Source organism: Heteronotia binoei, chromosome 12 (genome assembly GCF_032191835.1).
Source record: "Heteronotia binoei isolate CCM8104 ecotype False Entrance Well chromosome 12, APGP_CSIRO_Hbin_v1, whole genome shotgun sequence".
Lineage (NCBI taxonomy): Eukaryota > Metazoa > Chordata > Lepidosauria > Squamata > Gekkonidae > Heteronotia > Heteronotia binoei.
Genome location: NC_083234.1, coordinates 36,440,551 through 36,457,294, shown reverse-complemented (window position 1 = coordinate 36,457,294; position 16,744 = coordinate 36,440,551).

The window sequence follows — 16,744 nt, the reverse complement described above, 5'->3', positions numbered from 1 at the left end:
CTTCCCCTCATAAGGTAGGCTGAAATGTTCACTGAAATACTGTTTCTTGAGGAAAGAGGACCTATAGGAAGACAAATTGGGGCAGCAGGGAAGGGGGGAATTGCGTTGCTGCGGAAAGAAAATCTCAGTTTTTGAATGCTCTCATATGTTTAAAAAAGGAGTTTGCTACCCCTTCAGTAGCAAACCAGCACGTTTATAGGGAGGGTAATTTTTTTTGCAAGTTTTAGAAATTAGCACCTGCTGCCCTCAGTGATACAATTACAGGAATTATATTTTGCCTTTGATAATTTAAAAAAATCTTTATACCATTTTAAAGATATTTAATGGTTTCTTTAATCAACCAAAGCTCATTTGCCTTGGGTTGAAAACTCCATGTTGAGAAATTCCTGGAGATTTGGGGAGGGAGCCTTGTAGACAGCAGGACTTAGGGCAGGGAGGGACATCAGCAAGGTATACTGCCATAAAGTCCATTCTCTGAATCAGCCATTTTCTCTAGGGGAGCATATTTTTGACATCTGGACATCTGTTGTAATTCTGAGAGATCTCTGGGCCCCACCTGAAGGTCAGCAACCCTCTGTAATGAACTATATCTGAACAGGAGACGGAGGGGAAGAAAACACTAACATCCTCTATGCTAGTATGTCCTTTATGGGTACAGCCTAACAATGGATAACTCTAGGAATTGCCAGAAACTCTATGGTTTTACCTGGAAGTGATGTAGTAATGTCAGCAACATCACTACGTCATGTCCTTTCATGTCTCCACCTATCCCCAACCCTACTGCTGGTTGCCCGGCTTGGACAGCCTCCAGTTCTTTTTGGAGAAAGACAGGCTAAAACATAACCTGAAAATTAGCATGCATCCTGATACTACCACTCTGGTCAACAAAGTTGGAAGTCTTCCTCCAGCTCAAGATGCCTTCCTCTTGTGGCTCTTCTGGCAGGGGAAAAGCTGGAGGAAGGCTTTAAACTTTGCTGAACAGAGTGAGAGGATGGAGGCCAATAAATACAATTTGTTTACGCACCAGAAATCTCTCACACAGATAGAAAGGCACCTTGCAGAATTCCTATGAGATCCGTGTTACCCTCCAAATACTATAATGAGCCGTGCATTTTCTCTGCCTTCACTTTGCACATCTTTAAGACATGGATGAAGAAAAGTTAATGCTCAAAGCAGCCCCAGTTAACCTAAGCGCAGAAGGAAGCAAACAGCATATAACATGATGAGCAAATTACTAAGCAACCCATGGTGAGGATGTGGAAAGTAATTAATGTCCCTTTCAGCTTAGTTAGCATGGCATGAAAGCAGTGGAGGTGAAAAGATGTACCAGGTACAGTGATTTCAAATTCAAGCTGAAAATCCTCATTTCACTTTCTCTTCTGTCTTACGCAAATCAAAACTGTAGGTTTTTTTAAATTATGTATTCTGTTTCATTGTGCTGAATTTTTTCACACAAATGGTATCTATCTTTCGATGTTGCTTACACACCAATAAATTCACATGACTAATGCTGAGCATAACCCATTCCCCAATGCAGACCAACAAATCTACAAAGGGTCCACCCAGGGACAGGGGAGATTTTTTTCCTAAAAAGTTGGGGGAAACCCCAATTTTGTCAAAGAATTCAAACAGGAAATAGAGGAGAATTAACTCATCCAAAAAAAAAAAACCCTTCTTGAAGTGATTTCTGTACTTTCCCAAACATTTTTGCAAGTCAAAAGAATAAAAAGGTATATCTTGTGACATGCTATAGCAAGATCTCAGTCAGCATTTTGGGGTTGCCTAGCAACCCTAATGAACATTATTGAATCATATAATACTTCTTTCCCAAGGAGTGAAATGTTTTCTGAGGGGAGAAAGGGGTGGAAAAAGAAGGGTGGGGTGGAAGGAAGGAAGGAAGGAAGGAAGGAAGGAAGGAAGGAAGGAAGGAAGGAAGGAAGATGCAACAACAGCAACAGATTGGAGTGGAGAGAAAGTGGTAGCAATAAGGTAAAAGGGAAGGAAGGAGAAAGCAGCAGCAAGTAGGAGTTGACTGGGAGAAATTTGCCAGTGGGAAGATGAGGGCTGAACAAGAGGAGGGAACATGGAGGCCAATGGGAGGGAACAGGATTTCCCTCCTCCCATATGTTCCAGTGACTTCCACCCCACCCCACCCCGGGTTCAGTTCAGACATACAGTATGCTTTGTACACATTGAATGTCATGTAAATTGTGCACAAAACCCCTGCAATGTTCTATAGGTCCAACCAAATCTATAAAAGTGAAGAGTGGCAAAATGAAACATATAAGCAAAACTATAAGCAAATATAAATAGCAGATAAAATAGGAAATATTCTCTCATCTCTAGTAAGAGGAAGATACTTGCTTGAGCCAAACAGATTTCAGTGTTTCTGTTGGGTTTCTATTGCAATTTCACTTCCTGTTGTCATGAGTTAATTAAATGAATGTATATGCATGCTGATGTTTAGCCAGTGAGAGGTATAGCCAATGAGAATGTTTGCACGTACTTCCCGCTCAGGCTAGGTGTCAATATGTATAGTGACCATTGAAGCAAACCCCTAATAGGCTAATCCATATATTTGGGAGGTGGTCTGGGGGAAACCATTTGGTTAGTTTTTATTGCCCTTTGTGTAAAGCCCTCAGATCTCCATGCAGTTAGAGTTTGGACTCCATAGAGTTGAGATATAGCTTAGAAGCTAGAAAAGGATATTGAGTCCTTATTTGTTTTCTAGAAATCCCAGTAACCCTTTCCTCATAGTAAAAGTAAACTACTTTATTCTTAAGCTAAAACGTGTGCCTGGCTTGTTTATTTGTGGTTCTCTCCACACAACTCTGCTAAAGTATCTCTAAACCCTAACAGTTTCCCCCCTTATAACGTGTCCAGTGAAATATTCTTCTGACCTTTACTATGTGAGTAAATAGTGTCCCAGAGCAGCTATGTCTTCTAATTTCTCCTCCAGGTGCCAGAACGAGGTAGGTGTGAATTGACAAGGCTTCATTAGTCAAACCAGGTCAACACTCTAGCTTCCAGTTTCAGAATCATGCAGAAATGCAAAATTATTTTCAAAGGCACAGTAAGAATTATGTTGCCCAGGAAGGGCAGAGAGGAGGAAGGAAGAAGATGCAGGGGTTTTCTTTAAAAATAAAATAAATTTTATTGCTCACTCTGCCTTGTTATCCTGCTTTTCACGCTGTACTATAGTGGAAATCAGCAGTGTAACTCAAGAGCTCTGCCAGGATACACTTTTCAGTGAACAAGTTAAATGCAGCTGTATAACTCTTTCTGAAATAAGACATTCCCTTCACTATATGGTTCCAAATTTCTTTTTCTTTATCATACCCAACACATTCCACCCTAAAATCAACATATATGGGAGGGGGAGAAACCCACAGACATGAATCTTGCTAAGAGCAGAAGAAGGAAAGCAAAAATGAACAGGAGAACGTTATTCAAAGAATGTGCACTGCATTTCTCTGACAAATGACACCTCTGGAGACATGGACAAATGGCCCAAGCACTGTGCGCTGAGATAAACACTTCTGCCTGAAGACACAGGGTATGGGGAAATGAATTTCCGGGATCATGGAAATACAGAAGTCAAAATGTTCACAGATAATAAAATAATGTTTTCAGATTCGAAACCAAGTCACCAAGTCCTTACAAAGGAGGCACCAACAGCAGAACTGAGATTCTACCTTGTTACTGCCCTTACTGAAATTGCAGGCAAGAGATTTTCCTGACAGAAAGAGCTCAGTAGTTTCTCTGCAATTCAGGAATCCTGTGAAGGCTGCATATTCAAGAAAGTAGCCCTGGAGGACTCATTTAAGACCAAATCATACATGATACTGGGAGTTCTGTGAATGAGCTTCCAAGCATTGGTCCCCCCCCCCCCACTTTCAATCATGAGCAGTGAAATCCCATTGACTTCAATAAATCTAACTTTGTTTACAATTGCAGTATTGAACTGACATGTATTTTGGTCACTGAATGTCCAGCTAGAGTAACCTTTTTGCTGCTGTTGGTTCTAGCCAGCTCTCCTTGAATTTCCAATCCCTTTTCAGAGCCGCTTCCATTAATTTTGCTTATTTATTGGTCTCATTTTAACCTTGATGCTGCATTTTTGGTTGTAGAAGAATGGTATTTGAAGCAGTGTGCAGCAACTCCCTTCCCACCCCCACCTCCCAAAAAAGAAACTATATTGAAAAAACCGTCATGCCATGATTGAAAAGTTGTGCTTACAGCCTTTTTAGGGGCACTCAGGGTGAGTGAACTGGTGGTTCACTCCCGTAGGGACCAGTCGAATTGGCATTATGGAATACGGATGCCAAATTCATAGAGTGTTGTTGACTGTCTGGTGATCCAAGACGGATCAGCAACATAGGGGCACGGCAATTACACTGGGTCCCTGTGGGGAGAGGGAATTATGCCCGGTGCATGCCTTGCACCAGTATGTAACAATCATGGGGGAAGCCGAGGGACCACTCTTCCACCATAGCAATGTGCCCCCTTTAACCAAATACCAGTTTTGGGCAGTTACTTCGAGGGCGCTGGCAAAGCTGGGGTTGGGGGGAGTCAAGTTCGGCACACACTCCTTCCGGATTGGGGCAGCATCAACAGCGGCTGCAATGGGTTACCTAGGCCCGGCAATTCAAAGGTTGGGCTGTTGGTGCTCTGCAGCCTACCATTCATATGTGCACCCTCTAGCTATCCCCTAGGCAGGGGTAAGTTATGCAAGTTTCTTTTAGTTGTTCAGCTCCATTGAGCAAGTCAGTGTTCTTGATTGACTGTTGTTTCGTTTCAGGTGCTGTGGCTCGTCAGGAGAGGCTGCGGATCCTCATCTGTGGACACAGTATGGTGTTCTGGGCCGCCCATCACACCAGAAGGTCCCCTGTCAGTTCCCAACTGGGACTGAGTGAATGAACAGTGGTCGAGTGGCAGGGCTGCCATGGTCTACGGTGGCCTTGGCTCCTGCCACTACTGTTCCAGAGGAGGACTGGTCCTCTGCCTCACATCCTGGTCATCCACCTTGGTGGGAATGACCTCAGGTTAATGCAAGGGAAGGCCCTTTCATTGCAGGCGGTGGCGGATCTCAGGAACATTGTGGGGAGGTGACCTGGGGCCCACCTAGTCTGGTCTACCATTCTACCTCGGAAAGTTTGGCAGGTGGCCTGGGACCTGGCTGGTATTGAGCAGGCCAGGCAAAAAGCAAACCATGCCCTGCAGAAGGTTGTGGAGGAGGGGGGAGCTAGGCACCTTTCTTGCTCACCCTGACATTCGGTTTGAAAGGGCTGAGTTGTACAGGCTCGATGGAGTCCATCTATCGGAGCAGGGTAACCGGGCCTTTTTGAATGACCTACGGCAAGGGCTCCAGGTGGCTCTGGGCCGCCTGGTGGGTGCGCATGCCTAAGCAGAGGCTTGCCATTTGCGGTGGCAGAAGGAGGAAGGGGTTACTAAGTTTCTGGTGAGCACCCAGGGTTCTGCACCAGTTGAGTGCAGATGAGCTGCAGGAACAGCAGATGGGCTGCACGGCTCAATGCCACATAATGCAAAACCTAACTAGGCCTCCCCCAGGTACGGCTCCTTCTGGCGATCGAGGCTGGTAATGGGGGAGTGGCAATTTGACCTGGCCGGCCCAGCATTAACCACAATGTGCAGGCTCCTGCTGGGGGCAGGGTGGCTCGCCCATATCTAGGCAAGGAAGGGTCGAGGCACGACCTTGCAGCTTGTCCAGCTGTAGGTAGCCCTTGCTGTACAAGTTAGGTTATAGTTATATTAATAAAGTGGCCTGTTTTAACCAATATATGTGTCAGTCTCTTTATTCTGACTGGGGGGGGGCAAACAAAAGAAGCTCCTGCGGGAGGTAGCAAGCTTTAGATAGACAGGACTGTGGGGAGAGTTCCTGCTTTCAAAAAGGGGCTTCTTCCTTGTCTGTCTGCCAAATGTTATTCTTATGCTTTTCTTCTAGGACATAGACTTCCCTCTCAACTAGTGAGGCAGGTAGGTTTCTCTTTCCTATCCAATTTGTCAATTCCTAGATAAAGCTTGTACTGCTCAACAAGTTTAGTGTCCTGATGACTGCTGCACAGGCACTCTGCCAACATCAAGAACAACCAAATTTGACATTATAACAGCTTCTTTCTCTGGAAGGGAAAAGAGAGGTGTACTAACAACCAACCCCCCCCCCCAATCAACAACCACCACAAATAAAAGGAGGTAGCAATAGGGTTGCCAGGCCCCTTGCTATTGTTCAGATGGCCAGGGGTGGGGTGGGGGAAATGGCGACAAAATGATGGAGCATCAGCAGCATCCTGATGCCTTGACATCACTCCCATGCACCCAGAAGTGACATCAGCACATCACTAGCGGACACCAGGGACACTCTGGTTTGGGGACAAAATTCTATGGGTATACCATAGTTTTTGCCCAAATGACACAATACTGCCAGCTTTGCTGAAGATGCACTTAACACAACTTATGGTGTGCACAAGAAGTGATGTTAGTGCTTTGCCAGTAATGTTAGTATATCATCAACAAGGGACTTTACCCAAAAAGTCCCCCTTCCCCTCCACTGGTTGCCAGTGACCCAGTGACCCTGGGCAGCAGAACGAGTCAGAGGATTTCTCATGGCCATGAGACCTAGAAACATGTTATGTCAAGGCTTTAGACAAAAGATGAAATTCTCACTATTTTATCAGAAGACAAAGTTATAAGTAGTTACAGGATCATGCCACCAGAAAGCATCCTACAGCTATATCTTTCATTGAGCAAGAACCACATTTTATATATATCTGCTTGAGAGCAGATTTATCTTTTTTTTTTTCATTAAAAATAAATCATGAAACAAATGCACATTTGGAGTATCATTTTTGTTTCATTATTCACTGTGAGCAATGCTGGCGTTGGCCAGAAAAGCCATCTGCAGTTGCTACGTGCAGCGTAGTGTTTAAACATATAAATTTTGTTGATAGATTGTTTGTCATTTCAATTAGTTGGTTAGTTGATTTTTTTTGGTGCGTAATTACAATGGTTTGTTACTTGGTGGTTTTGACTGATCTCTTCACTCAATTATATAAATTAGACTGATTTACAGAGTTGGTAGCAGACAAAGCATATATGGTGGAAGTTTCTCCAGCTGCTTCAGTTGTAGCTTTCTCAACAATGGCAGTGCAACGATATTAAAAAACTGTGTGCATGTAATGCTCTCACCCAGCCTTTAGACTTAGTTGAGGAATTGGCTTGAAGAACAGCCACATTCTAGGGCAGTGGAAGTATTTTAAATTAATGTTAGGCAAAGGGGTTTGCTTCCATATTAGGTCACATCCCCTGATGTCACCATTGTTTCACACAGGGCTTTTTTGTAGAAAAAGCCCAGCAGGACTCATTTACATATTGGGGCATGCCCCCTGATTCAAAGCCAGCTGAGACTGTGTTCCTGTGCGTTCCTGCTTTAAAAAAAAAAAAGTCCTGGACAAGAAGGAAACTGGGAAGAGCATGGTGCTGGATGTCAGTAAGGGGTGAAGAAATCCCTTCCTTCCCATCCATATGGTTCCCAAACCTGTTCTAAGTATTCTCAGAAAGGCCGTATCAAAGGAAGTTGGGGAATCCACACAGCATAGCCAGGGAAAGCCCAGCAGGTGCACAGCTGTGCAACAATGTCATGCAGAAGTCCAGCTTAAAAACTGCTGCTGTTTGAAGGGGAATGCCAAGGGAGAGCTCCATATGGAAGCAGCCAGGCAGTGTTAGAGTTAAGGAAGTGTTGGGCATTCTCCCTCTCAGAGAGAATCTTTAAAAGTCTGCTAATGACTACTGGTTCACTACAAAGAGTAACAGTTTTGAACTCTTCACCATAGTTTCAAATAGTTTCATTGTTCACTTGTTAATAATGATTTTAGCCTTTAAAGAGAACATCTCCAGTGCCTGCCTCTTCTCTTAAGGTTAAGTGAGAAGGAAGTGAGGTTAAGGAAACTGTTATTATATATATAGAATTCCTAAGCACATCAAGGAACAAAGTCTGTTGAGGGGAAATTAGCATTGCTGCTGCAAAGGGAAGCCCTGCCTCACCAGGTTTTTGGAGAAAATGAACAAGGATGTTGTAGTGCTCAGCCTGCCGTCCTCCAGCTCTCCCCTGGCTTCCCGGTGGGAGGCTGGACAGGAGCCCTGACAGGAGAGGCACAGTTGATTTATTGGCTGCCACCAGGCTGGTATGCCACCAGCCTACTCTGCTTCTCTGGTGATGGTGTAACTTTATGCAGGCTCTTCGGCCAAACTCAAAGTCCCAGAGTAAAATCCTCTATAGCAGGGTCTAAGGCCACTGAAGCCAAGCCTTGACAAAGAGACCTGTCCAGAAGGCCTTTTCTTTAAGATTTATTGGAGTGCAAGCTCCTTTAATCAAGTTACCCTGGTGGTTCCACCAGTCATCAACTTAAAATAAAAATGCAATTAGTAGGTAGATTACTTACATCAGCCCTTAGACAAAACAGCGTTCCAGTCCAGAAAATACAAATACAAAATCCAAGTCTCCCAATCAAAATAATAGTTCCAAGGTATGCCTCGACATTACCTTCTGTGTAAGCCTCAGCTCAGCATAATGGGGGAGACAACTTCCCATCTTTCAGCCTCTGGGGGAACCATAAAGCACAATTAGCTACACCTGATCCCTCTAGCAAATCTTAAATTTGCCATGTCAACTAGGCTAGATGGAAATTATCTAGTTTGACAGGGGTTGTAAGGGGACTCCAAATGATTCATAACAGCTTACAGGTGGCCTGCCTGGCTCAGGGACTCCTGCTGAAGGTTAGGCCACTGCAAGCAATTACTTCAAGGTCTAAAGTTGCCAACTACACTTTAAACAGTGCACAGGGTCAAGAGCCTGGGGGTGCTACTGGAGCCTCGTCAATAGCAGCCACTGCTAAATCTGCCTTTTTTTCATCTGAGGTGGGTGAGGCAGTTGGCTCCCTTCCTGGAGCGCGATGACCTGGCAAAAGTGATCCATGCAACGGTCACCTCGAGGTTAGATTACTGTAATGCCCTCTACATGGGGCTGCCCCTGTGCCGAACCCGGAAACTGCAGCAAGTGCAGAAGGTGGCGACCAGACTGTTAATGGGACTCCCTAAGTGGGAGCACATACAGCCTAGGCTGTGGGAACTGCACTGGCTGCCAATTGTGTACCGGATTCATTACAAGGTGCTGGTTATTACCTTTAAAGCCCTATATGGCTGAGGACCTGCCTACCTTAGGGACCGTCTCTCTCCATATGTTCCCCAGAGAGTACTGAGATCTAGCTCGCAGAATCTGCTGAAAATCCCCAGGCCGAAGGAGGCAAAATTGAAAATGACAAGGGAGAGGGCCTTCTCGGCTACAGCTCCCCACTGGTGGAACCAGTTACCAGAAGAGGTATGGGCCTTGCGGGACCTTAACCAGTTCCGCCAGGCCTGCAAGACCTTCCAGCTGGCTTTTTAATGAGGAATTATTGTACCATCGTCATCCAAAGCTATGTTACACTAAGATCGTAGCACCAAATTAATCTGTGGTTTTAAATTGTTGTTTTAATTGATGGTTTTAATGTAATTGTATATTTAATTGAGGAATAACTGTTACATAATTGGGGTGTTTTATTATTGTAATGTTGTATTTTACGTTATGAAAGCCACCCTGAGTCTGCTTCGGCGGCGAGGGCGGGATATAAATTAAAAATTATTATTATTAAATTAAGTGGCCCCAGTCACTACAGATGTGTATAAGGATGATCCTATAGACATTATAAAAGAGCCCCGTGGCACAGAGTGGTAAAGCTGCAGTACTGCAGTCCAAACTCTCTGCTCACAAACTGAGTTTGATCCCAGTGGAAACTGGGTGCAGGTAGCCGGCTCCAGGTTGACTCAGCCTTCCATCCTTCCGAGGTCAGTAAAATGAGTACCCAGCTTGCTTGGGGGAATGTGTAGATGACTGGAAAAGGCAATGGCAAACCACCCCATAAAAAGTCTGCCGTGAAAACATCGTGATGTGACATCACCACAGAGTCGGAAATGACTGGTGCTTGCACAGGGGATTACCTTTACCTTTATAGACATTATATCCTGTGAGAGGCTTTTGCCAAGACACCTCACTAAAGGCTCCTGAATAATCTTAGGAATCATGGGATAAGAAGATGGATGTTCTTAAGGATTTAAAAAAATGGATTTAAGGATTAAAAAAAACCCACCAGGATGCAGAGAGATGGGATATTTCTTGCAATAGGAGATAAGCAGTGTGGTCCCAGGAGGCCCAGTATTGGGACCAGCACTATTTAATTTGTTCATAAATTATTTGGTAGTAGGGGTGAGCAATGTAATAGCCAGGTTCGTGGATTACCAAATTATTTTAAATGGTGAAAGCCAAGGCAGTGGGAAGATAACTCTAAATTGGGTGAGTGGGCAACAGTGTCAGGCGATGGAGACTCAAGGACGTATTCATTTAAACAATGTATACTTTATTGGAAACGCATAGCTTGAAAAGTTGAGACTAATACCTTGGTAGGGGTGTTTCGGGGTCTTATGGAATCTACTTCAAAGCAATATCTAAACAATAGCCATATTCTCAAAACAAAGGGGAATCAAGGTGCAAACTTTCACACGAGAGCTCTCTCTTATCTCTTAGCCCTTGGGAAGAGGCTAGCTAGCAGTCGTATCTAATAACGGTTACATTCCTTTGGTCTCACTGTCTCCTAAACACATTTTGCACTTCAAACATTCTCTTTGATAGGCATGTGGACTATAACATTTACATAGACTAAGAGTTAGCATTAAACAAGCCATTTGGTTAGTATTTGTTACTTTCCATAGGATAGAGTTACAGAGCCTGACAAACAGCATGGCAAACAAAGTCCAATTTAGGTAAGTGATGCAGACTGGGGGGAAATATCCTAATTTTAAATATATGCTGATGGAATCTGAACTGACAGAGACTGCTACAATCTTGGGGTTGTAGCAGATGGCTCAATAAAAATATCTGGTCAGTGTGCAACAGCACTGGCGGGGGAAAGGCAAACTCTGTACTGGGGATTATTAGGAAAGACTCTGAAAATAAAATGGCTAATATTGTTATGGCCCTGTATAGATCTATGTTCTGGCTGTGGTATTTCCAAAAGGATTTTGTGGAGCAGGAAAAAGTGCAGAAGACTGCACACAAGAGGAATAAAGGATTGGAATACGTTTTGTATGAGGAAAGCGCTTTTCAGTTTAGAAAAAAGGCAGCTAGCAGGGGACATGATGGAGGTTTATAAAATTATACAAGTGATAGAGACGGTGGATACAGACAACTTATTATCTCTTTCCCATAATTATAGCATTTGAGTCCACCCAATGAAGCAATAGATTCAAGACAGATAATACTTCTTTACTCAATGAGCAAATGCAGTCCTAAGTAGAGTTGCACCCTTCTAAGTCCATTGACTTTAATTGAGTTAGAAGAGTATAACTTTTGCAGAATTCATTGCCAGAGGATGTAATGATGGTCATGAGCACAGATGGCTTTAAAAGGGGATTGGACAGATTCCTGGATGAGAGGTCCATCAGTGATTATTAGCTATGATGAGTAAAGGGAACCACCACATTCAGAGGCAGTAAACCTCTGAATATCAGTGGTAGGAGGAAACATTATGGAAAGGTCTTGGTCTCCGTTCCCTATTGTTGTTCACGGTGATTGGTTTGCAATGGGATGTTGGACTAGATGGACTGTTTATAGGCATCTCTTCCTCAGGTCCCTAAGAACTCTATTAGTGATCAGTAATATACCATAGAGAGTAATAATATCTGTTTATTATTCACTCCTTAATAATTATTTCAGAACATCTCCCTGTTCTCCCTGCCTCTTTTGTAAAGGTTAAATAAATTGTAACAGTTAATCTGCCTATGCCAGAAATTTGCCCATGCATATACACTGCATTAGATGTAAAAATATTCTACCTTCCAGCACCCCACAGACACAAATAAGGACACACTTACATATCTTATATATTACCCATGGCCTCTAAGAATGAAGAAAACATCCCAATATTGATTGCCTGCTTATCAAAGATGATTTTATGCATAACTTTGGGAGGAGACCATCAAAAAGACTTCATTCCCCCACCTGATGTGAATCTTCATTCATCACCTCAGCCATGCATGAATTACATAGGATAGCTCCCTAACAGCCATTGTACCCATGCATGCATCACAAGGAGCACAGGGGCACAGTAGCTTTTACTAATGACCTCTGGAATGACACAGCAACTGTCAGCTCATTAGCAATTAGTTTTATTTCTGCAATAAAAGGTTATGAATGTTACAATCACAGGCAGTTTGACGTCTAATTGCATCTCCCAGACCTAGTTTTACTTTCTTCTGGCTTGTAAAATCCACCTTGGATTAGATGCACTATTGCAGTGTGAAGAATATCTTTCCACCTGGTCCTGTCAATCAAGATGGAGACCCCTGACCTAGTCCTTGGTTGTGATGGGCTTGTCATCAGCCAGTAGCACCTGTGAGAGCTTGTGGGTAAAATCTTACTTTTTAGCTGTAAACTGATTCAGGACTTGGGAAGTGTGGTGCAGGGGGTACGTGGTAGAATGTGTCACCTTGATTGGCATGCCAAATTGTAAACTGATTAGGACCGAGGGGTATTTGTGGAGGACTGAATTATATTAGTTGTTCATGAGACAAAATGTGCCTCTCGTCCCCAAAATGGTCAGCCTCCTTGTATTGCTTATCTTTAAGAAATGTATTTATAAGATGTATGTTTTGCTGCTGAGGTGTATGTAAAATTGCTAATCATATTGATTGCTAGAACCATGACTCACAGTATTTTTTTCCCTGCAAACTCTATGCTCTTTTTTAAAAGTCCATGTCAATTGAATTATGAAAGAACCAGCAGTTTCTTTTTATTTTTAGTGCCCTGAGGAATAAACCTCATGAGTACAAAATCAGCAGATAGGTTTGTAATATTTTCAATTTAAAGTATGAGCAGGAAACCTTTTTTGGGGGGAGTATTATGAACCAGAGGTGCTTGAGCATTTTCCTTTCAAGCTGCAATTTGTTCACAAATATGCTTTCAGTCTAAATCCTCAGTATTATCTTCAATTAGATCACCCCCATGTTGTTTGTTTTCATTCCACATTGCTCACCCATGACAGCCCCTCTCCCTCTCTTCCCTCCCTCATCTTCCCTGCCTACGTGATAGGGGGGAAAGACCATTTACAAGAAGAAGTGCTTTATCTGGACTGATTCCTCACTGGCATTTGAGCTGCCCCCAGGCTTCTGCTTGAGCCAGCTCAAAGGATTGATTCCCCACCAGTTGCCACATGGGTGCCTTTTGATCCATAGTTACTTCCCATCCCCCTTGCAGTGACTGGATCTGGTTTTTGGAGATCCAGTCACTGTGAGGAGAATAGGAGGTAGTCATGGATCAAAAGGCACCTACACAACAACTGGTGGGGAATCGATCGCTTTAGCTAGCTCAAGCAGAAGCCTGGGGGCGGAGCAACTGCCAGTGAGGAATCAGTCTTAGTTGGCTTAAATTGGCTGGAGTGGGTGGGGAAGAAACTGAGAGGCTTGCAGCCTTTTCCTGCTTGCACACCTGACTCCCAAATCCAGGAACCTTTGTGTAAAGCTAGTGTTCTAAACTGGGTCACTAGGGTTGCCAGGTCTTTTTGAGATGCTGGCAGGGGAGTGGGGGATGTTTCAGGATCCAGAAGCATTGCCCCCATGCTGACATCACTGGAAGTAACATCACACACTGTGACTGCATCACCTGAAAGTAAAGTATGTGCAATGTGGGGCAACATTCTGGTTTTTGGGCAAAACTCTTTGGTAAAATGCCCTCTAAGAGTTTTGTCCAAAACCCAGAGCATCACCCCCAGCATGCCCATGTCACTTCCAGGTGATGTAGGCACATCATGCAATGTTGCTGTTGCGTGGGGATTTCCTCTTACCAGCCAGCTGGCCAGCAGTGGGCAGAAACCTGCAAAACTGGAAGTTCCCCTGCCCCCAACTGGAAATGGCAAGCCTATGAGTCTTGCCACAGGTGTTTTGTTCATTCACACAGTGCAATCTGGAAACCATAGCTTGTCCTAGAATACTCTGAGCATGCATCTGGATGGTGAATACTACTGAGTGCTGATTAGGTACACTGGCAACAGATGAAGAATGTGCCTTTGACTCACAACCAACTTAAGGAGACCTGAACAAAAGGGAGTTTTATTGGGATATTTGGTTAATATAGCAGAGTTCACCCACTCATAGAAAATGTGATATAGAGTGCAAGAAATAAATCTCCCAAGAAGTAGATTGCAAAAAATGGTAAACATACATTTATTTCAGTAGATCCAGTTCATATTTAAGTTGCAGTTAAAGAAGAGAAAGAAGCCTAATTGAAGAGTACTTTCCCTATCACAAATGGTCAGCATCATGTGTATGGAAGAATGAGGGCATTGTATCTACAGAGACCTGCAGAGACATATGTCTCTATGGAAAGCCATGAGGATAGAGAGTGAGAGGACAAAAGGAGAGCAGGGGTCAGAGTGCAGCTCTCAGGTTAAGACATTCAAAGAGATAACACCTATACACACTTAGAGTGATGTAGTATCCCCCAGTGTCCGGGCATTCTGAGTCACTCACTCCAACAGGTTTGCCAGGTTTGGAGTCACTCACTCCAACAGCTTTCCTTCACACAGCAACCCCAGGCTTCCTTGGTGGTCTCCCATTCAAGTACTAACCATGGCTGCCTGCTTAGCTTTCAAGTTATGAACAGTTCAAGCTGAGCTAAGCTATTTAGATTTAAATACTTTGCCACCTGCTTAGGAATGACTCTGGGACCCATGCAATCTAAAAAAGCTAACAAATTTTGAGCCTGCACCAATTGAATGCTGCCAGAAGTGAAGCTGCAGAGATGAGGTATCTATAAATAGCTACCTGAATTTGCCTCCTCATTGAATCCCCTCACAAGGCACCCATTTACCCCATCCATTCCTGTGACCAATACTCCCTCTAACCTGTGGAGTCTTGTGAGCAAAAATTCTGCTTCATGAGCTACTGGCATTAAAGTTATGAGCTACTGCATAAATTAGTTTGCTTTGGGGTCATTTTTCTTGAGCTAAGACAAAAATGTGTGGGCCAGAGGCTAAAAAACTGTGAGCTAGCTCACACTAACTCAGCTTAGAGGGAACACTGCTTGTGACTGTTGCCTTTCCAGTCTCAGAGTGGGCTGGATGGCAAAGTCCCCCTTTCCTGCACCAGTTTTGGGCAAAGAACAGGCATGTTGCTATCCATACCTTTATACTGATAGTCCATATGAATAGTGTGTTTGATGGGCATTCATTCATTGAAATATCCAGGGCATACTAATGAAAAATGGGCAAAATGACATCTCTGTGGTTTCATACCATGACCTAGACAACTTAAATTGGAATGGTATATTATGGGAAGCATTCCTACAACAACATCCCTAGTTCTTAGGTCTGCCCAACATTTTCCTAGTGACCTTGGGACATTTACTGACTTTGCAATCCTACAAAGGTGGTAGTGTTTTTTTTAAACATTTCATTACAAGACCATTCTTGTTTGTATGAAGATACATATGCACAAGAGAAAAATAAAAGACAATCGTGATCAGATTCCACGTGGCATATGAAATCTAATTTCAGTCTTGAAGGAACAGGAAAGAAAGATAAAGACTGTGCATTTGGGAGGAAAAAGTTGCACATAAAACCACAGGAAGAGAACCACCATTCCATTTATTCCTGTGTGACCAGCTGAGGCAGCTCATTATGGATTCTGCTTTTGTTGCTCTTTAAAAATGAAAATGCTAATTGGTTTACTTGAAGTTTAATTGAAAATTAATATAAATTCACTAGAGATTTGTTGAATAGGATTCAAGTTTAAATGGCATTTGATTAAAGTCACACTAAAATCTGCTCAAGGACAGGAATTTTGAAGAATGTAGCTGTTGTATTAATTATGAAGACAGAAATGTTTGTTTTTATTGCCTTTGTATAATTGGTTCAGTAAAGTTTCTTTTTAAAAAAAGAATTCTAGGAATTCACGCACTGCATATCTTAATCTGGATAACTACAGCAACCAGATCACTTCTTATGTATTCCTAGAGTGGTCATCAGAGGAAATGAAATCCAGAATTCAAATCACTGATGTTAAAGGCTAGGTCAGATGTGTGATGAGGCCAAGCTCCCCTTCCTTCATAATGATATAGGGTTAGATTCAGCCACATTTTTCATTCAATCCCACTTAATTCCCCTCCTCACTACAGACCTCATCCAACTTTGATTTTTGTCCATGCAGTTCCTATTATTCCTAGCATAGAGTTGGGGTGGTTGCTTGCTTTTTCAACAATGAGAAAGCTTGTCAGATTCATCTCATAGGGCCCACATATCACCTTGCCCAAGAATGGAATATTAGCCGCTGGACGATGGTTGTTTAGGTCATTTGGTTCTGAATGTTTTCCTCAGGAGGGATCTCAGAGCTGCCTCTTTCAAAATGGCTGGGACTACATCCCCTCTCAGGGAGGCATTTATTACTTCTAAGCCCAGTCAATCTACTCAGCCTGCATGATACAATTAGCCATGAGGTTCAAGACTAGATGGGCTGTCCCAACACTTCAAATGTAATGAGGCCCTGATTTAGAACACTTGATAAAAAGGGAGCATTTATGGAATGTTCAAGAAGGATGTTCTCACAATTTGCGATCAAATTAAGATTTGAGCAGAAGAAAGGG